The sequence below is a fragment of the Lynx canadensis genome, chromosome F1, assembly GCF_007474595.2.
Source record: "Lynx canadensis isolate LIC74 chromosome F1, mLynCan4.pri.v2, whole genome shotgun sequence".
Classification (NCBI taxonomy): domain Eukaryota; kingdom Metazoa; phylum Chordata; class Mammalia; order Carnivora; family Felidae; genus Lynx; species Lynx canadensis.
This window is the reverse complement of record NC_044319.2, coordinates 42,605,317-42,626,585: the sequence shown is the minus strand read 5'-3', so window position 1 is coordinate 42,626,585 and position 21,269 is coordinate 42,605,317. Positions and strand designations below refer to the sequence as shown.

The 21,269-nt window shown below is 50.2% G+C and overlaps 1 long non-coding RNA gene across 3 annotated transcripts in view; it reads right to left on the bottom strand.

The window, feature by feature from the left end:
* The window catches only part of LOC115505077, a 33,161-nt gene extending 12,258 nt beyond the window's left edge, over positions 1 to 20,903 (bottom strand). The window contains exons 1-3 of one of the 3 annotated variants that reach the window (XR_003965911.1): positions 18,990 to 20,903; positions 18,350 to 18,925; positions 9,565 to 9,818 (exon numbers count right to left, since the gene is read on the bottom strand). This is a non-coding gene — a long non-coding RNA (uncharacterized LOC115505077). Of the gene's footprint in view, positions 1 to 7,237; positions 9,819 to 17,340; positions 17,384 to 18,349; positions 18,926 to 18,989 lie in introns of those variants that run through there. The other 2 variants (XR_003965908.1, XR_003965910.1) reach the window with 2 other exon arrangements.
* Positions 20,904 to 21,269: the final 366 nt, after the last annotated feature.

Sequence of the window (21,269 nt, the reverse complement as noted above, 5' to 3'; positions counted from 1 at the left end):
ATGGGCCCCTCCATCCAGAAAGGGCCCTAAACCAAAGCCTGGAAGTCTAGGCTGAGCTGGGAGGGGACACCAAGCAAGACAGATAGTCCCTGCCCTCTCAGGAGACGTGTGCACTTTGGATGTCTGTACAGTTATGCAGGTGCACACTTGATAAGCTGCCACCAGATATGTGAGCACACAGGAGACTCCTAGGGGATCACCTGCCCAGTGGCCCCTTTTCTAGAAACTACACACCCATGTGGTCACAGCAAGAGTCCCAGGGATTCCTGCTCCCACTCCAGCCAGGCAAATGGACCAGAAGACTGCCTGAGCTGAGCCAGTCAGAGTTCTTCCTTGAAAATTAGGAACCAAGAGGGGCGCCTGGGTGGCGCAGTCGGTTAAGCGTCCGACTTCAGCCAGGTCACGATCTCGCGGTCCAGGAGTTCGAGCCCCGCGTCAGGCTCTGGGCTGATGGCTCAGAGCCTGGAGCCTGTTTCCGATTCTGTGTCTCCCTCTCTCTCTGCCCCTCCCCCGTTCATGCTCTGTCTCTCTCTGTCCCAAAAATAAATAAACGTTGGAAAAAAAAAATTAAAAAAAAAAAAAAAAGAAAAGAAAATTAGGAACCAAGAGATCCCAGTGAGGTCTGGCTTTCTCATAAATAAGAGGGACGTACACATCAGAACTTAGTGGTGGCCATTTTCTTCCATATAGGCAAAAATACAGAGGAAGCTAGTCTAGAGCAAAAGAAAAGAATAAGTCAGGTCTGGGGGCATCTGGGTGGCTCAGTCAGTTAAGGATCCGACTCTTGATCTCGAGGTTCACGAGATCGAGGCCCACATCACGCTCTGTGCTGACAGCATGGGACCTGCTTGGGATTCTCTCTCTCCCTCTCTCTCTGCCCCTCCCCTGCTTGCATGTGCTCACACACTCTCTCTCAAAATAAATAAATAAATAAAAGAAGAAAAAGAAGAAGAAGGAGGAGGAGGAGGAGGACGAGGACGAGGAGGAGGAGTCAGATCTGAAAAGAGAAGCCCAGTGCATCTATGCCCTTGGGTTTCATGATACCCTCAGATTCTTCTACCCAAGTCCCGATTTTTGCTTAGAAGTGATTTCTGTTACTTGCAACCAACAAATAGTTACTGGGGTGTAATTCAGTTGTTCTCAGCCTGGGGTGGCTTTGTTCCCCAGGGGACATTTGGCAATATCTGGAAACATTTTTGGTTATCATACTTAGGGGTCCAGGAGTGCTACTGGCATGTAGTGGGTAGAGCTTGTGGGTGCTGTTACACATCCTGCAATGCTCAGGACAGCCCCCGACAACAAAGAATTATCCAGTCCACATGTCGGTAGGGCCGCAGTGAAGACACCCTGGTATAACTGAAGCTACTATGTGTGTCTAAGGCGGGAACATCCTTATATAAAAGTAGAGTCTATGTGTCACTTCTCCAGTTAGCAAATTTTATTTTATGTTAAATGATAATATTCAGTGGTGAGAATTCTTTTACTTTAATAGTGGGAGGAAAGCCTATTAGTACCACCTCTCTGAAGAATCATTTAACACTAGAAGGGGCCTTAAAACGTCCACTCTTAGGTCCAATCATTGGCTTTTAGAATGTATCCTTGGTAGAAAAATCTTCATTCCGAGATATATACAAAGATTTATGCAGAAGGATGCTCATTGCAGCTTCATTTGTAATGGTGAGGAGCTGAAACAACTTGAATATCCGACCACTACATGTTGGTTACATAAATTATGATACATTCATATCACGGAATAATATATACAGCACTTAAAATTATGTTTGTGGAAGTTATTTAATAACACAGAGAAATGCTCATTTGGTCAGCTGAAAAAACAGGATACAGAAATTTTGAAATATATATAAGCCCAGAAAAAAGGCAGCAGGGAAATTTATCAAAACATTGACCGTGGCCATCTCGAGGGAGTAGGCTCACAGCTAGTTTCTGTTACCCAGTTTTTGAAACTATTCTCTAACTCTTCTATAATGAACGTGTATTACTTTTATAATCAGGGAAAAAATGAACACTCAAAAGGAATCCTAGAAGCAGAATTGAAGACAGTATAGATTTATTCATTCATCCAAAAATAAATACAGTAGTCCCCTGCCCCTCATCCACGGGAAGTATGTTCCAGGACCCCCAGGCGATGCCTGAAACCTCAGAGAGTACCGAGCCCTATCCATCCTGTTTTTTCCTATAGATACATGCCTTGATAAAGTAATTTATAAGTTAGGCACAGTGAGAGATTAATAATAACTGAGCAAAATCGAGCAATGATAATAATATACTGTAATAAGTTTTGTGAATGTGGTTTCTCTCTCTCAAAATCTCTTACTGAACTGTACTCATCTTTCTTGTGATGATTTGACATGGTCTACGTGATGAGATGAAGTGAGGTGAATGACGTAGGCACTGTGACGTAGCGTTAGGCTGCTACTGACCTGATGACAGGTCGGAAGGAGGATCATCTACTTCGACTGCAGTTGACCACAAGTAACCACAGAAAGTGAGACCACGGGTAAGGGGGGTACTGCTGTGTGGACATTAAGGGTCTACCAAGTACCAGACATCATGGACAAAAGACAAGGCCCCTGCCCTCATAGGGTTTCCAGTTGAGAAGGGGAAGCACTTTGGAATTTCCAACCACTTTCAAATTTACAATCCCAGAAATCGTTTGAAAAGCTGTTACTGTGAATAAATAGCTACCATTTGTTGAAGCTTATTGTTTAAATACTAATGTAATTTAAAATTTGGATCACATGATCTCTGCACAACACCTCAAAGAAATATGGTGAAGTCTCGGTCAAGGTTGTATGGCTGTGGGCAGTGGCCAGGATCCAAACCAGACTACTCTGAGAACCAATTACCTATCTACTCTGGTCCCTGCCTCAGTGGCTGAGGATCTGTGAGCATGAGGAGTAGATAGCATAGGTTCATTCCAGAACCATGTGAGGTGACAAATGGGGGTCACCGGGGAAGACTTTAGGGTTCACAGAGCCAGATGGTAGAAAGGAGCACGCAGGGGGCAAAGTAGGTCACAGACTGGGCAACCAACTAGAGGGCCAATGGCTAGTTGTAGCTTCAGGGAAGGTGGTGGGCTCAGGGGCCAAGGGCATTGTCACCATTGTGCTCTGAGCTCCTTCCAGGAAGGGAGAACAAGAGAGGCAATTAAGGAAGGAAGAGAAGGAAAAGTAAAAAACATTTCAGGAACCAGGATTCGAAAGAAGAGGACGTTGCTGCAGTCTGGCCAACTGCAGCTGTCGCTGCAAAGAACATTCCTTCCCGAGAAGTAAGTCACTAGAGAAGGTTCAAAAAAGGGAGAAGCAGGGCAGAGGAGACTGTTCATGCTGCAGACCACAGCCCGGGGAACTTTGAGGACGGAAGGAAAGCGGGGACCCCATGGGTAGGGCAGGACTACTGAGTTTGCGTCCTGCTGGAGGAGACCAACAGACAGGCCCCTGCTTCCCTGGTGACCAAGAGCCCCAGGACAGGTGGGTGTGGAGGGGACAGGAAGCACCAGAAGGGATACTGGAGACTGTTACGAACTCAGGTTCGCTGGATTAACTTTGCCAACTGAAATGAGCGGCAAGCCCGGGTGCCTGCGGTGGAACCTCCTGGGCAGCGTGTGCCCAGGAGGGAGGGAATGGTTTCTGCCCTTGAACCACTGGCTGACTCAAAGCCCAGGTCGCTGCGGTCGGCAGTGACGTCCTGGCCCCTCAGTGGCAGAGGCGGGAGCTCATCGGTGGAGAAACACCAGGGCGGCCTGAGCTGATGTCCACTCACAATCTGGCTGTTGGCTTTAGTCCAGACATGGTGATCTGAGGGGGCAGAGAAACTTCTGGGGGAGAGCACTGGGCTGGGAACGTAGAGGCCTGAGCTCCAGTCCCAGGACCAGACACCTGTCCTGTCCTCCACTGCGGCGTGAGAAGGACAGGGCCTACTCCTCCCCTCCTGGAGAAGCCCACCCTCTCAGGGCCTCAGCGTCCCCTTCTGCACAGAGGAGGTGGTGACAGCGCCTACGTTCAGGGTTGTGGCCGGAGGTCAGGCAGATGGCACACACAGGCGCCCGAGGAGCAGCTCTGTGCAGGGAAGCGCTCAGGGTGCAGCCGCTGCTGTTTGTCAGCTAATTTGAGATCATAGATGTGGAAGGGATTTGAGGAACACAAAGCACTTCAGGTTCAGGTCAAAGGTGTCGTTCCCATTCTTTCTTCCCGCTATGTCCCCAAAACTCCCTTTCCACGCCAGGCAGCTGCCGTACTCAGCTACTAAATGTGTCCAGTCCCCCACCAGGGGCTCCCCTGAGGCTCCCCCAGCCTCCCCCACCCCCTTCCCCTGGCTGCCGCATTCCTGCCTGGCCGCGAGGCCCCACCCTGCGTCCCCGGCCCTTGCTGCCTTCCCTGACAACCCCCCCACACCGGGCTGGGGGGCCCCCTCTGGGCTTCACCCAAACGCGTGCTGAGCTGCGCCTCCTGCCGTGGTCTGTGTTTCCAGTTCTTATTCTGTTTCGTCCCTTTCTTAGGCTCTTGGCTGTGCCACCCCACCTCCTCCCCACAACTTGGAGCTCCCTGTGCAGACAGGCATCTACTTTGTCTTTGACCCGACCTCTAGTGAAGTCTAGGCAGGCTACCGGGAAGCCCACACGGTGCGAATGGACGGGTCCACCAGATAATGTGTGTGAAATCACTTTTGACTATCTTCAGAAGGGTCACTATCAAGTGTTCATGCCGCAGATATTCATTGATCACCTACCACTCTTTGCAGGGCCTCTACCAGGTGCCATGGGCAGTCCCTGTTCCGGAGCGCTTTGCGGGGTAATGAGGGAGAAGCCCTAGTATGACTTCGTTTCCTACAAACTGCAAGAACATAAACATACTAACACAAGGAGAGGCTATAAGAGAGGCCCAGGCAAGGCGCTGTGGAAGTACAGTCAGGAACCCCTCGCCCTGGGGGCTTCGAGGAGGCTTCCGAAAGGAGGGGGCGGCTTGAGAGCTGCCTTGGCAAAGGCCTTGGCAGAGCCCCTGGCAGGACACGGCAGCCCCCTTTGCTGCCAGGGGGCGCCCTTGCCCCGAGGCCTCTGCAGCGCCCCCTCTGGCCAGCAGAGGCAGAGGGTAGAGAAGCCGCGTGGTGCAAGGCTTTGGAGCCCCGTGAACCACTTGCTTGCTGTGTCACTGGATGTACTTACTTTATCCACACCTCAGTTTTCTTATGTATAAAATGAGCTCAGTGGTAGTGATTGACGCGGTGGTGACATTTCAATGAAATAACACATACAGAGACCAAGGAACATTAAAAAAAAATCTCTCAGTAAATGTAAACTCCTTTCACCTCTGGGATCCACTGACCTGCATGCTTCTGGGACAGGGGTGGGCACTTTCAGCCTCGCGTCACTCAGACAGCCTGCCCCTGTGGTCTCCAGGGCCGGCCTGGGTTCCCAGAAAAATGATGCGGGTTAGTGAACCCCAGACCTCCTAAATTTTACAGGTACGGTTAAGAATCTCTCTCATCAGGCTGGGTTAAGAATCAGTCTGTAATCAAGTTGCAGATATCTGAGATAAGAGAATGTCCCACTTTAGACTCTGAATCTGTCAACACAAAACGGCAGGAATACTTACCCCTGATGAGGAAACCAGGCCCAGAGGAGGGAGAAGATTTGGCCAAGGTCACATAGGGAGCCAGTGGCGGAGCCCAGACCTACTCTACTTTTGCCTCTGCTGCACAGAGTTACCACCTAATAGGCTGGATGTCAAGGACTGAAGACCCCTGCCATCAGAAGTCACAGCCAGAGCCACCCTATCTTATTCATGTATTGGTTAGGACTCGGGGCGACCCTTCTGGGAGATGATCAGAAATGCCTAAAACCCTCAGTGAACAGATCAGCTCTCAGCTCTGCAATCCACAAGCTCTGAGACCTTGAGCATGACCTTCTCCCTCTCCCGGTCTGCTCTCCCTCACAGTGGAATAAAGAAGTTGTCCTTGAGGTCTCCAAGACCCCTTCTCCCCGATTCTCAGGAGCTCCCAGGCATTCAGCAGAGGGAGTTAAGGCCAAATCTCAAGCCAGGACCTCCCTGCCTTTCCTAGGACACAGGCCCCACGATATCTGGCTGGTAGCACTGCTCTCTGCCCTGCCCTCTCCCCTCTGCCTCCTGCTTCCCAAACAGATCTGCCCCTCATCCATCTGCCCCTGGTTGTCAGCACAGCAGCTGGCTGGAGAGGAGGAAGAGGCTGTGTTCATGGCAGCTTTGCCCCATATCCACCAAGTGTGTTGACCCAGAGCCTCTACCCCTCCCCTACCCACTCTGCCACTGTATCCTCTCCAGTGTCCCCTCTCCGGTGTCTCCCCCATGCCCCAACCGCAGGAGCCTAACAGATGCCAAGGTAAACAGCCAGAAGCTACTTACAGCTGGACCCTCTGCTGGGGGTGGTGTGAGCCCTCTGACCTGGGCATCTCAGGGGGAGACAACTTGGGCTTCTATTCACTGGGTCTCCTACCGGTCCCATCTGTCCTGTCAATCCCTATGTGTGAGGTTGGGAGGGGCGGTCACAGATAACCTTGCCTGACACATTAAGGCTGCAGAAGCCTGGGAAGTTTCAATGGCTTGCTCAAGTTCACATGCAGAAGCAGGGAGAGGAAGCCACCCAGTGTGTGATAGAGGCTTGTCCAGGCCCCCGGGCCATCTTGTCATTCCAACCCCCAAAGCCACATTCAGTACGGTGGGTGGCTAGATGTGCAGGAGAGGAGCTCTGTCTTCTAAGTCAGTTCACTGTGGAGGGTCAGGGAAAACTCAAACTGTAAAACTCGGAGGGGCGGGAGTAGCAAAGGAGGAAAAAATAAATCAAAAAACAGACTCCCTCAAGAAAGGAGGCTTTGATCCATGGATCCACTCCCTCAGCCCCGGGCACAGCACCCCCCTCCTACTGAATCTTTTTTTGTTGTTTTGTTTTTAAGTAATCTCTATGCCCAACGTGGGGCTCGAACTCACAACCCCACGATTAAGAGTAGCAAGCTCTGGGGCCTCTGGTGGCTCAGCCAGTTAAGCATCCGACTTTGGCTTAGGTCATGGTCTCGCGGTTCGTGAGTTCGAGCCCCACATCGGGCTCTGTGCTGACAGCTCAGAGCCTGGAGCCTGCTTCGAATTCTGTGTCTCCCTCTCTCTCTGCAACCTCCCTGTCTTGCAGTCTATCTGTCTGTCTCTGTCTCTCTCTCTCAAAACATTTTATGAAAAAAAAAAAGAGTAGCAAGCTCTACCGACTGAACCAGCCAGGAACCGCTGAATCTTTCGTTAAAAGAACAGGACATAGATGGGGATGGGTGTCCAGCTACATGCTTAATCTGTACCAGAGACCACCCTCTGCAAAGAGCTGAGACAGATCAGATCTCCTTCCCTGGAGCTCTGGCTCTCCAGGGGAGCTGGAAGCAGAAAAAGACTCAGAAAACTATAAAAAGTAGATGAGTAAAGAGGAGAGTCAGAAGTAGAAGAGTGGACGAGGAACACGGGCCAAGGAGAGCCCTGGTTCCAGGCCACACTTGGTTCCCTGGTGTCTTTCCTCCCCACTAGCCTCAGGGACAAGTTGACCAGTGTCCTCAGCTCTGGGTCATTGCTGCAAGGCCCCTGCCTCTGTGCACCTGACTCAACCGAAGACCCTTGCTGTGACTTCTCTCCATCTCCGCTCCCAGTAACTTACAGCCCTCGCTGACCACCCACCTTCTTTCTTGGGCCCTGAGCCTTTGCCACTGCTGCTCTGTCTGGACTGTCCTTGGGTCGCATTTCTGTCACTCACATCCAAAACAGCCTACCAGAAGAGAATGCTCATCTAGGAGGGCAGAATAGATAGTCGTTAAGTAGGTGGACTCTGGAGGCAAACTGCCCAGATTTGAATCTCTGTCCCCATTTGCTAGCTGCGTGACACCCGGCAAGTCATTTCTCTGTGCCCCAGCTTATTCATTTGTCAAATTGGGTCATGACCGGGCCTATTTTACAGGGTTGTTGTTGATGAACTAATATGAGCAAATATCTGATTAGAAGAGCACACTATGCAAGCACAGGCCATTATCACTGCCATGACCACTTCCCCGCTGGACCAGCTGGCCAGGGCTCCTTTCCAAAGGGTGGTAGGCACACTCATTCAGCCCACTGGCCACGCCTGCTTCCACAACCCGGTAGCATTCCCTTGTGCACGGTTCTCCAGGCCACATATGAGAGTGGGGGCATGGAGCCTCGATGGGGAGGGGGGAGTTTGGTGGGAGAGGGGTGTGGAGGGAGCAAGTGGAGAGAGTCAGGGAATGAGGGGGTCAGCACATGGCACTCCTTGGATGCCCTCCTCCTCAGTGCAGTACCAGGAAAGGGGTGCCCGCCAGCTCTGCAGAGGCCAGGGCTGAGCTCGGGGCCCAGAGCTGCTGGCAGGAGGCCTCCCCGCTCTGACTGCAGGCTTCCTGTCCTCACAGCACCCGCTTCCTCCTAAAAAGCCTTAGGTCAAATACACCTTACCGCCAAGCTCTTTCCAAAGCTCCCATTTGGCCCCTGGAAGGAATTCACAAATTTTCCTGGCCTTATTATGCAAATAGAGCCTTTATCCCCCATCCTTTACCTTAGAAAGCTTTCTTGACCTGAACAAAAACATTTTCATCTGCCCTGTTGAGGAAGGTAGGGAGGCCCTCCGGGGGATGGGGGACAGGGACAAACGTTCTGCTACAGCACGAAGGAGCTGCTCTTCACAGCGAACTGACACAAACCAGCCCTCTCTCCTGTCTGGGAGTCAGTAAATATTTGCTGAATGAATGCCTGTTAACAGCACGTGATTCGGTCTCTCCTACTCTGGTTAAGTTATAAAGTCCATGCAGCCAAATCAGCATGAAACCCACTTTACGTGCTTGGGCCCCCAGGCCAAGGTGAAAACACTGTTTGAAAAGTGGATTGTCCATTCGGGACCATTCGCCCTCTGTATATTTGGTGGGGGGTCCACTTGGTTTGGTGCTAGGACCGGAGGGTTGGGCCCCTCTCCTCCCTCTGCAGTTCTCTGGTTCCCAGACAAACCAGGGTTAGGCTGCCTGTCCTTTGTGAAACGGCACTGGGACCCACAGGCAGCCCCAGTGAATGACTGCCAGGTGGAAACTCATGGCTTTCTTGCTGAGCCCAAAAATGTGCAGAGAAGAAGGGGCGATGCCTGCAGGACAGATCCTGGCCTCTTCTGGGCCCTGCTCTACTCACTGCAGGTATTTTAAGTCTCTCCCCTAATGCTGTGATTGGCATGTCTGTCCTTGGTTTTGAATTCTGCAGGGGAGTCACACACAGACGTTGGTCACTACCTGCCCACCAAGCATGTGGAGAGATTCTTGGGACGATCCTTTCTGAGTAAATTGCCTAAGTGCAGCAGGGTCCGCCACGGGAGCTGGGGGAGCATAGAGCAGGGACACGAGGTGGGAATAAGGGACTTGTGCATTAATCACAAAGCAATCAGTGGATGACAAGGGGCCCTGGAGCCACAGGGTTGGTCCAGCTGGACTCAGCGGAGGGAAAGGTCACACTTGCCGGGAAACTCCCATCCATCACCAAGACACCCACTTACCTGACTTCATGTGCCCAGGCCTCCTATATTCCAGCTTGGCAGAGATGCTGCACTGGCCTGACTCATCGTCCTTGACCCATAGCATCAAGGGCCATCCCAGCGTCCACAAGCCCTACCACACCTGGCCCAGGCCATGGAATCTTCCAGGCCAACGCACAGGAGGAGCTCCGACTGGTTAACCTTCAGGAAGCCAGGGATCAGGTTTGGCCTTCCTCAGCTCCTGAGGCCTGCGTACTTCTCCCAGTTATCAGGGTCTGAGGAGAGAGGGAGTAAGTGCTCACTGCTCTCCCACCAACCTACTTGTCCGACCCTCCCTGGCTTCTTCCTTCTCTGGTCAAATCAACCCCCCCCCCCCCCGCCTCAATCCCCACTGAGCAGAGAGGCCCCTGCCCAAGGGAGCTCCCGGCTCACCTGCCCTTGCTCCTCTTTGGCTGCGCCCTAACCCTTGGATCGATTTGTCTCTGACATTATTTTCATTACAAGTGTGCTATGCCTTCCAGGTCATTTCCATTTTAACGGGAGCAATGCCTTGGCCCATGTGTAACACAGGATTTTAGCAGTGGTGATGGGATTGGGGGAGGGAAAAGAGTCTTTTCTTTCTTTTTTTAACATTTATTTATTTTTGACAGAGAGACAGAGCATGAGTGGGGGAGGGGCAGAGAGAGAGAGAGACACAGAATCCGAAGCAGGCTCCAGGCCCCTCACTGTCAGCACAGAGCCTGATGCAGGGCCTGAACCCATGAACCGTGAGATCATGACCTGAGCCGAAGTCAGACGCTTAACTGGCTGAGCCACCCAGGCGCACCGGGAGGGAAAAGAGTTTTCACCAGAAGGACCGTTCCATGGCTCAAATCCACAGCTCCAAATTCAGACCCTAGATTTAAATCCTGGCACAACTTCCTGGCTGTACAACCTTGGGCAAGACATTTAACCTGTCTTTGCTTATCATCAAGAACAAGAATAAACACACCCACCTTACAGATGTCAGAAGATTTAAAACATATATATTTTAAGATCCTGGTTACAAGGTTGAAACGACCCTCCTTAGCGTGGTAAGGCTGGTGCCTCTGACACTGGAAAGAGGGTGAGGGGAAGGATACCAAACTGTCCTCAGCAGCTGAACCCCAGTAGGACAGGTGATTTTAAAGGCACCTGGCTCCAAATACCCACAGCACCAGGCACTGTGCTCCCCTGGAGTTCCTCCGTTACAGCCAGACCTCTGGGTAAGCATTGTTTCCCTCCTCCCCAGATCCTCTCATGACATGTGCAAGTCCCGGGGACATCAAGGTCCCTAATACTGCAATGTGAAAAGTTTAATGAGAAGATTTTGTTTGTTGATTTGTTTGTGAAAACACAGGGCAACCCTGGGGCTCCAAAAGCAGGAGGAAGCACGGATTGTCCCAGTGGCAGAAGGCAAGGTGTATGCTTACCCATGACCTCGTTCCACTCCTACAACATCTCTCAGCGGTAGTTGCTGAGGACGGACAATTGCGCTAAAGGTCAAATCAAGACCCTTGTGCAAATATAAAAGTAACACATGTCAGTGATTTCATTTCACTCAACAATTAATGAGGGAACTAGTAAGAGGTCACAGGTGCTCGGAGAGTCCAGAGCAGATACATACATAAGCCGCCATCAGGAAACTGCACCTAAGGCACCAAAGACACAAACTTATTGATATCTGCAGGGCAATAATCGGTTGCATTTCCTCTGGACACAATTTATATTTCTTTGGGCAAAACCATTTGCATTCTTATCGGTTTTCTACAGTTTTGCTCAAAGACAAAGGAAGACAAAGATAATCCAGAGGGAACCAGACAGGACAGCCAACAACAATCTTTTCTGCCCATTTCAAAGGCTCTCACAACTTTTCCTAACATGACAATCACCCTCCTTTCATGACGGAGCAGAAAAGACAGAGATGGGCATAGAGAGTGGGAAGGGGGACCCTGTCCAGGGCCAGTCGCATCTGAGGGCGGAGGAAGTCCGTGACAACGATGTCACATCTGGGATGACTTTCGAAAAACAAGAATGAGGTCATTTTCCCCACAAAGTTCTAGGATGCCCTTCAAAGGGCAGTCCTTCATTGCAGAGCACATCCTTCATACATTTGTGGCATTCATATGTCCTCTCCTTTCTGAAAACATGGTGGTCATAGACAGTAGTTACTAGTTGTTGCTTTTTAAATGTACTCGTTTGATGAAATAAAGGCCGGAAACCCTAGGTTGAGTCTCCATCTCATAAATACAGATTCGGCTTTTGCTGTTCTTGGGTTTTGTTATTGTTTATCTTATTCATCTGTGATAGCCTAAAATCTAGAAGCCCCGATCCCATTCACAATTCTGAAATTTTGCGTAACAGGTAAAGTGGCTGAGGGCCGTGCTGAGCACCGCCTCCCAAGTCTCCCAGCTGATCAGAGTTCCCCTGGTCCTAGTGGAGGATGAGCACCTAACCTGGACAAGGCCTCCAGATGTGAGGCTGAAGAGAGACGGGAGAAGAAAATGAGACTTACGGACTGAGTCCTGGGGATGCCAGAGGGAGGCTGAGACAGGAGAGCCAGGACCTTCTCTGGGGCGAGTCTCCAGATTATTCCATGCATTGTGCTCCATGGCTTGTGGAAAGCCTTCATCCACACGGTCCTCCCCGTCTGTGGCACAGAAGATTCTGAGGTTCATTAAAACCTGGTCTATGCTGGCACATGGACCAGAAGGGCAAGGAACAGGGCTGGGGACCACCTCCCTTCCCGAGAGCCTGCCCCAATGCCGGATGTAGGGATGTAAGCAAAGCCCAGAAGGAGAAGGGTTACGGACTTGAGAAGCCAAAGACGGATTAGTTCTGAAGAATGGGAACAGAGATTTCCCAGCAATGTTAGATAGTAACATTTGCAGCCTGGCTTTTCAACTCCTCCACATCAGGAGTTTGGTTGCCAGAGCCCTGCTTCCTCCCCCACATTTGACTATCCCACTGCTGCAAGTCAGAAACCAGCAAAGGCACTGCTTTTAAAGGCACAGGCTGCCCAACCAGAGAGCAAGACCCCTTCCCAGAGAGCATGGAGGGCACAGGCACTGGCAACTGGGAGCTCCATTACAAACCAGATGGACGTCCCATCGTGGCCCTAAAGGGGAAGGTGGGTGGAGTCCGATGGAGGACCTACGGGCCCCAGCATTCTAAGCGTTAAGTACTGCTATCCTGAGTACCTGCTTTCTGCTGGATTAACGCCAAGAAAATGAGCAGAGGGAAGGAGACAGCTCCTGATGGGTTTTAAAGAAAAGTGCATTTAAGCTTAAAGTCAGTGTAGCAGAACAGCTGGGCTGGAAAATTGGCTGTTTAGCTCTGCAGTTGGTGTCAGGGACCCACTGGCTGCGAGACAGTAAGAGCAGCTTGCATGTGTAAACTTCAGGTACTGAGAACCGAGACAAAGGGCCTCTAGTGTGCAGGGACTCCAGGGACAGCTCTTCCCCATTCCTATACATCAGGGGGAAGGACAGGGCCTGAGCTGGTCGCACTCCAGGCACTGGCCAAGCTCTAGAGTTTCCATGTTCCCAGCTCTGCCTTCGAGGAATCACAACCCCAGGATCCCAGAATCTCAGATCCAGAAAGGACCAAAGATGGCACAGGAATCCTTGCTTCAGCTTCTGGGGGTCCCACTGCCCCTAGAAATGCCCGTTCGTCCTCTGCCCAGCCTGCCCTGCGGCTGTCTGCAGCTGGGATGGGGAGGAAATTCTTTTTTGTGTATACTGAAACCTGTATCTCTTCTGTCACCAGCACGGTGGACATACACTGTGGCACCTTTGATGGGAGTGGCCTCTCAAAGACGACCTGACTCACAAGTCAAGACGATCCAAATTCACTTGCAGGCATTTTTTTTTTCTTGGCCTACCTAATGTTTCTTTTTTCTTTCTTTAATGTGTATGTATTTATTTATTTATTGAGAGAGAGCGAGAGATTCCCAAGCAGGCTCCACAGCAACACAGAGCAGGACGCAGGGCTCAGTCTCACCACTGTGAGATCATGACCTGAGCTGAAATCAAGAGTCAGATGCTCAACCGACTCAGCCATCCATCGGCCAAACAAATGTTAGAACTGCTTTTACATCCCATATCTACAATAGAGAGATTTCCTTTAAAAATCTGGCCTGGTGGATTCTCTGGAAATATTAGAAAGGCTGGCAACAAGGAGCCCGAGCTACCACATGAAAACACCCTTTGTGTAGGCCCGGCTGTCCAGACGGCTCCAGCCCCGGCACTCCCTTCTGTCCCCTGACCCGGCTGCCGTCCTGGTCTGCGACAACCGATTGGTCTCTAAAGGTATGAGTCTGAGAGGCCAGACTCTGTCCACGCTCCAGGTTTTAGCAGCGATTAGAAAGGAAGATCGCCTTGGTCTAGCGCTCATTCCCTTCCTTTATAATATAGCCTCTTCCCTTACAGAGTTCTGCTCACCCCCAGGGATCTCCTTCCTTTTGTTCTGTTATCTTCATCTAGTGACCTTCATTAACATAAAAATAACCAGAGGAGCAAAGCAATTTGTTTAACCCTCCTTTTTCCTGTGACCATGCATATAAGTCAGTGGTTCTAACAGGTGGCAGGACCACCTACCTGTACTGTACCTTCTGGGGTTTCTGGAAGGTATAATTAGTACCTTAACGACAGGGCTTGGGGGCCAGAGATGTTAAATATCCTCCTATGCAAGGGACAATCCATAAAACAAAACAGAACAGAACAAAACTTGGCCTTGTGGAATGCTTCCTATGCTGACTGAAATGGAACCCTGGCGAAGCCTTCCCTGTCCTTCATTTAGCTTCTCTGTGCTTCTGTGCGGGGGTAGTCCAACACCACACTTCTCTCACAGGGTTGTTGTGGAGATCACATGACATAAAACCAAACGGATAGATGACCCAATACGAAGCACACGGCAAACGTCAGCCATGACAACCCATCTAGACAAGGGGATGGTCAGGGGCGCCTGGGTGGCTCAGTCGAGAAAGCATCCGACTTGATTTCAGCTCAAGTCATGATCCCTGGGTCACGGGACCGAGCCCCGTGTCGGGGCTCCACACAGTGTGGAGCCTGCTTAAGATTCTCTCTCCCTCTGCCCTTCTCCCCTGCTCTCTCTCCCTCTCTCTCAAATTAGAGAAAGAAAAAAAAAAAGAGTAAGCAGTGGGTACCCTGGATATCACTGCTCCCCTGAAATCCATGACATTTTGAGGAAGGCTCTAGTGGCTGGTAGCCTCAACTTTTCCTAGCTATTCCCCTCCTCAGATGGAGAAAGGGCTTCCCCCCCCCCCCCCCCCCCCGCCGAGAACACAGCCTCTTGTGATGAGTACCCATCCATCACTAGATTCTCACCTCAAAGGGATTTAGGGAAATGGCTTCTGAGGCTCAACAGTAAGGCAAAGGGATCAGAACTGGATCCCAGCCCCCACTGCTGGAAGGAAGGCTGGCCATGACTAGGGGAAACAGGAGGGAGGCTGCACATCAAAGGGAAAAAGAGCAGTTCAGTTCATTGGAACAAACCAGGAAGAAAGGACCAGCAACAACTTATTACTGAGAGAATAATTTGTAACTAGGTTAGATAGTCTGAAGAGACAGACAATGGATGGTAGAAATGGACAAAATAAAACAACGTTAATAGAACTCTCTTGATGGCTGATGTAGAGTAAGAGCACCAATTACCCTAAACTTCTTACTTCAGATTTCCCTTCTGCACTTTGGGGAATCTTGCAAATGATTCCTTCAGGCACCAAGAGCAAGAATATTTAAATAAAGACTTGAACCTAAGGGGTTATCCTCAGGCAGATTCAATTAAGGGCAAAGGAACATTCCTCTTACATTTACGAGTTACTGGTGCCCTCTGGTGGACAGTACAGGTTATGTCTGTTGGTTAGAAGCCGGAGATTTGAGGCTCCTATTTGAGGAAGCCGCCTCCCCAGCTCTGATGCAAGCAAGTGGAAGGAAGTCTCAGGTGCTAAGCACCTCACGTGCATTAGCTCATTTGTCCATCAGCTCTGTTTTCCAGATCAGTGAGCTGAGGCTTAGAGACATTAAGTGAACTGCCGAAGGTCACCCAGCAAGTAGCTAACTGGCAATTCTGATTCAGTGCCAAGGATTCCAGAAATCCCAATGGTTACAAGTGTTTCAAACACACACACACACACACACACACACACACACACACACACACACAGAGAGAGAGAGAGAGAGAGAGAGAGAGAAGAAAGTGGATGTAATTTTTGCCAATATGCATCCCATATTTAGGTAGCAGCTTTACCCAGTTTTGAGCAGTATAAAGCTGGAGTTTTTGAGTTAAAATTTCCCAATTTAGGGCCCAGGAAGTCTCACATTTCTTTAACTTGATTCGAATGCATGGTTTATTTCCCACCAGTGACTCTTTTAAAGGTTAACGATGAAGGGAAGAGTCCCAGAGTGCGAGGAGGCAAGATGGGGTTACCCAGACCAAATGCATTCGTTAGTTATAGTTTAAACTGTAGTCAAAACCTCCTGGGTTTGCACGTAAGATTTTACACGCGTGTATATCCTTTCTCTCAAGAGGCGATCCAGAGCACCCACCCCTTGACCCCAAGCAAATTACGAACTACGACTCTATGAACTGTTTCATGGTAAACATCCCCCTGCCTGCATCCATATACTCTTTTGCTTTCCTCTGTTTCTTTAAGGCTTAAAGGATACCTGCGTGGCTCAGTCGGTTAAGTGTCTGACTTTGGCTCATGATCTCATGGTTCGTGAGTTCGAGCCCCTCATCAGGCTCTATGCTGACAGCTCAGAGCCTGGAGCCTGCTTCAGATTCTGTGTCTCCCTCTCTCTCTGCCCCTCCCCTGCTCACACTATCTCAAAAATAAATAGATGATTGACAGATACCTGGCTTTCCCCCAAGGAACCTTGGCAGTCATTTCTCCAAACCTCATGCACCTTCAGTAGAGGAGACGGGCCTCCCTGACCGCATCCAGACTACTATCCCTCCACACAGAATCTCTGCTCTTTTGAGACTTAGACCTCCTTTATAGTGCCATCTGCTTACCTTCCAGATATTTTGCTCACTCATTATCGATTTTGGGTTCCCACAATCCTGCCAACATCCTGGGTGATATCGACGCCACAGGAATGACCCATCCGACACCCCCAGCCTCACAGGACCCTTCCTCATTGACCAACATCAAAAAACTCCTCTTCCATGATGCTTGAACTGCTCACTCCATGCCACGCCTGGGACCTACCCTCCCCTGGGATTGTCCACCTTTGTGCCAGTCTGCTCAGACTAAGTCAGCAGCACGCCCCCCAAGTCTTGTTTCTCTGCCCACTGCAGGACAGCCGCAGCTCTGCTCCCTGTTCTCGTCAATCTTGGAGCCAGACTGCAGGGCAGCCTTCATTCTGGGGTGCACTAGCCTCATGCTGAGGGAAGAAGCCCTGACTGACCCTCGCAATGTCCCCCGAACCTCTGCTCAGAAGCAGTACACTTCATTCCCGCCCACATTTCATGGACAGGCCTGGTGCCACCAGGGCACGGAGCACTACCCACCCTCTCTGGAGCGTGGTGGAGAGAAGTGGCAGATGATTTGATGACACCATCTATCACAATCTTGGAAGTCTTGATTAGAGCATCGGTCTAGGGGTGCCTGGGTGGCTCGGTAGGTTAAGTGTCCGACTTCAGCTCAGGTCATGATCTCGCGGTTCGTGAGTCTGAGCCCTGCGTTAGGCTCTGTGCTGACAGCTCGGAGTCTGGAGCCTGCTTCCGATTCTATGCCTTCTTTTCTCTCTGCTTCTCCCCTGCTCACGCTCTGCCTGTCTCTCTCTCAAAAATAAACCTTAAAAAATAAAAAAGAACATCAGTCTATCTCGGAACACAGCGGCCTGTCGTTCCTGCTCTCAGTCCACTCCTACCATACCATCTTTCAACTTCGTTCAGCCTGTCCATTTCCTATCAGCCCCTCCCAGAAATAATGATGATAGATAACATTTATTGAACGCTTCGTAGGCGCTGACTTAACATCTAGTATCCCATGACGAAGCTGAGACTTAGAGAAGTCAAATAATAACTTGTCTTCACTTTCTCCTTCCTATCTTCGAGGGTAGAAACATCACTTCAACTGTTAGGGGAACGGGAGAACCAGGGAGAATTGAGAGCCCAGGCTGGGGACATGAATGCATCGTAACAGCAATCTGCAAGTTGTATGATTTTTCTCCTGAAGTGCTCAGCGGCTGGGCTTACTGGCTCTCAGCCAGAGGTAATTCTCTCCTCAAGTGACACGTGGCAGTGCCTGCGGACAGTTTTTCTTGGGAAGGGGCACTACTGGCATCTAGTGAATAGAGGCCAGGGATGCTACAATGCCCAGGACAACGGTCCCCACAACAGAAAATCTCCCAGTTCCAAATGTCCATCGTGCTAAGGCTGAGGAGCCCTGGTCCAGAGACCCGCTAGTGTCAGGCAATCACCTAGCAAGTTTCTCTAGTCTGTTCTCTCCTCTTCCCCGGACTTCCTCCATTCTCTTCAAACCCTTCCGCCAACTGCCTCCCCCGCGGGACTGCACTCTCCTTCCCTGCTTTCAACCACACTAAACTTTCCAGTCTGCCAGATACCATGAGCTCCAAGGCCCTTGCCTGTTTGCTCTTACCTCTATGCTCCCCCATCTCCCAACCCCCGTCCTTCCCTGAGCTCTCGGCTTCTCGACTCTTCAAGGAGGCTGTTCCTGAACTCTCGACTAGATCAGGCCCCTCTTCTGTATTTCCCACAGCAGCACGTGTGCCCCCAACAGACCACGCGTGACACTAACCCTACGTGTTGCCTAGCCCGTTTCCCGAAGCCACGAGAGCAAGGACCACGTTCCTCAGTTTCAGCACAGTGTCCCCGGGACCTACAAAGTACAAGATAAGTGACAGGTGCTTAATATTTACAGCCCAGGTGTCTCCATTTCCCTTTGGATCTCTCATACGCACAAAGTCAACACGTCCAAAACTCATCACTTTTTCCTACCTCACCACCACCACAAACCTCCCCTTTTACCATATTCTTGATCTCCGTGAGTGGCACCGCCATCCACCAACTGCCCAAGCCATCCCTGACTCCTCCCTTTTTCCCCTCACAGCCCCAGGCATTCATTCAGGAAGTGCATCCCTTCCGCCTGGGTTTCTGTCAACTCCACGTACTTCTTCTTTTGGGCTTTTGTCTCAGACACAATAGTTTTAACCACTGACTCGATTCTGTCAGTTAGGTTCATTCCCTCAGACAGGTTACTTACTTCCTCTAAGCCTTAAATACCCGATGGGACTAGTAAATGCCCAGTCAGCACCCACTAAACGCTCAGTAAGTGCTATCTACTGTTCTTCTTGCCAGGTCCACTGCCATCACTCTAGGAACATCGTTTCCAGCCCAGGTTGCTGCCAGGCCCTGTTATCCCTGCTTCTGGCCGGCACTTCAGTCTATTCTCAACAATGTACCCAAAGCTCCCCAAAATGCAAATGAGATGTCACACCCCCGCTTAAAATCCTTAAATGGCTCTCCACTGCCTTCAGGATAAGGTTCAACCTTCCTGGCTTGGCATAGCCCACCCGCATCACACCCCAGGGCCGTCTCTCGGCACTTCTCCCATCACACCCTTGGCTCCGGTCACGGTCACGTGGAACCACCAAAGCCACTTCCTTCACTGCCACTGCCTGGCCCGTGTGCAAACTGCCCCCATCCCTACCTCCAGCGCAGACCGCAGGCAACTGAGGGAGCTTCCTGATTCACTGTGCTATTCCCAGTGCCAAGCAGGATCTGGCTCAGATTAACATCAAATAAGTATTTATTGACCGAATTGAACTCCCATGCTTTATTTTGAAGAGGAAACAAAGCAAAAAGAAAGTATTAACCACATGAGTTCAGGGTTGGGAAGGTATGTAGTGAGATTATCCCTGCATCCCCAAACCCATAATGACCTGCAATCTTTCTAATAGCACTGATTTTTGTGATACCTTTAGAGTGTGGATTTGTGCAAAGTCTAGCAAACAGGGGTGCCTGCGTGGCTCAGTCAGTTATGCATCTGCCTCGATCTCAGCTCAGGTCGTGATCTCACGGCTCTCGAGTTGGAGGCCCCCATCGGGTTCCGCGCTGATGACACAAGAGCCTGCTTTCGATGCGGTGTCTCCTTCTCTCTGCCCCTCCCCGACTTGTGCTTTCTCCAAAAAATAAACTTAAAAAAAAAAATTCTAGCAATCAAGCACCAACTAGGCATTTGTCTGCGAATGGCAATTTGAATCAGTGACTAGTTTCAGCTCGCCTTACTCTAGCCCCAGACTACATTCAACAATGATTCAGCTTGCAGCACCAGGTTAAGTAGGATGCAAAAATCCAGGAAACAAAATATGTTGTGCAGTTGGAATCCATACAAAGTACCTTAAAGGGGTCACAAAAGGTGGAAAGGGTTGTGGACACGGAAACTGGCTTCATCCTTGGCTCTGATGCTCCTCCTTTTTTTTTCATTTTTAAATGCTATCCCCAGTATTTCCAGTATCACCCCACACCCCCAGGAGCTCCTCATACAGGTACATATTACATAACTCTAGATAAGACAGCCTACGAAGTGTGCCCCCAACAGCTGTGCAGCATACACCAATCCGTGTCTGTTTTGCAGTGGCCCTGAGCTCAGGACAACTGACCTGAGTTTCACTCACCTTAACGGTCCCAGCTGGGAGGACATGACCTTCTGAGAACGTGGGCTAGCAAGCTCTCTGGTGGACAGGTTTTCGTGATATCCCTCAAAAGAACAGAACAGGAGGGCCACAGACCAGTGGTTTCAATGAAGCTACTGAAAATGAACGTAAAATGTTGTGCTTTTTTATAAGAATTTCCTAAGTTTCATTAGCTTTTCAAGGAGGGCTAGAATCCCCCCAATCTAAAAACCTCAGCAAACGTTAGGCATGGAAGTGATAAATCAATGTGTACTTTGTGACAAACCCTCGCTACCTCTTGAACTAGCCCCAATCCGAAACACAAAATAGAAGCCTGCACCTAGCATGTCTCCGTCAACTCAGTAGAGGCAAATCTGTCACCTCACCATTTGAAATCTCTCCAGTAGCAAAGACGGACAAGGTGATATAGTCGTGGGCTCAGAAGAGTTAGGTACAGACTGGTGCCTAGAAGGCAGGCTTGTCTCAAATCACCCTAGACATGCAGGTATGATACATTCTCTAATTCTCAAGGGCTATAGTTGGGGAAATTCCACTTGACCTAACTAGCTCAAGGTTCAAAGCAACTCTGCAAAATCTTTTCAGTTTCAGAAAGAAACTGAAGGACTGGGGCGCCTGGGTGGCTCAGTCGGTTAGATGTCCGACTTCGGCTCAGGTCACGATCTCGCGGTATGTGAGTTCGAGCCCCACGTCGGGCTCTGTGCTGACAGCTCAGAGCCTGGAGCCTATTTCGGATTCTGTGTCTCCCTCTCTCTCTGACCTTCCCCCGTTCATGCTCTGTCTCAAAAATGAATAAATGTTAAAAAAAATTTTTTTTAAAAAGAAACTGAAGGACTGGGAACCTAAAACTGAAATACAATACTCTAATAGGTGAATGGTGGAAACTATCAAAGTCACTACTGATTAAGTACAGCAACTTCTATAGCAAATTCTATTCTCTCCGTCCCCAAATCAGACAGAAGACTGCATATAAAAACAAAAAGTGAGATTCTGTTATATACAAATTTCCCCAATAATGACACCACA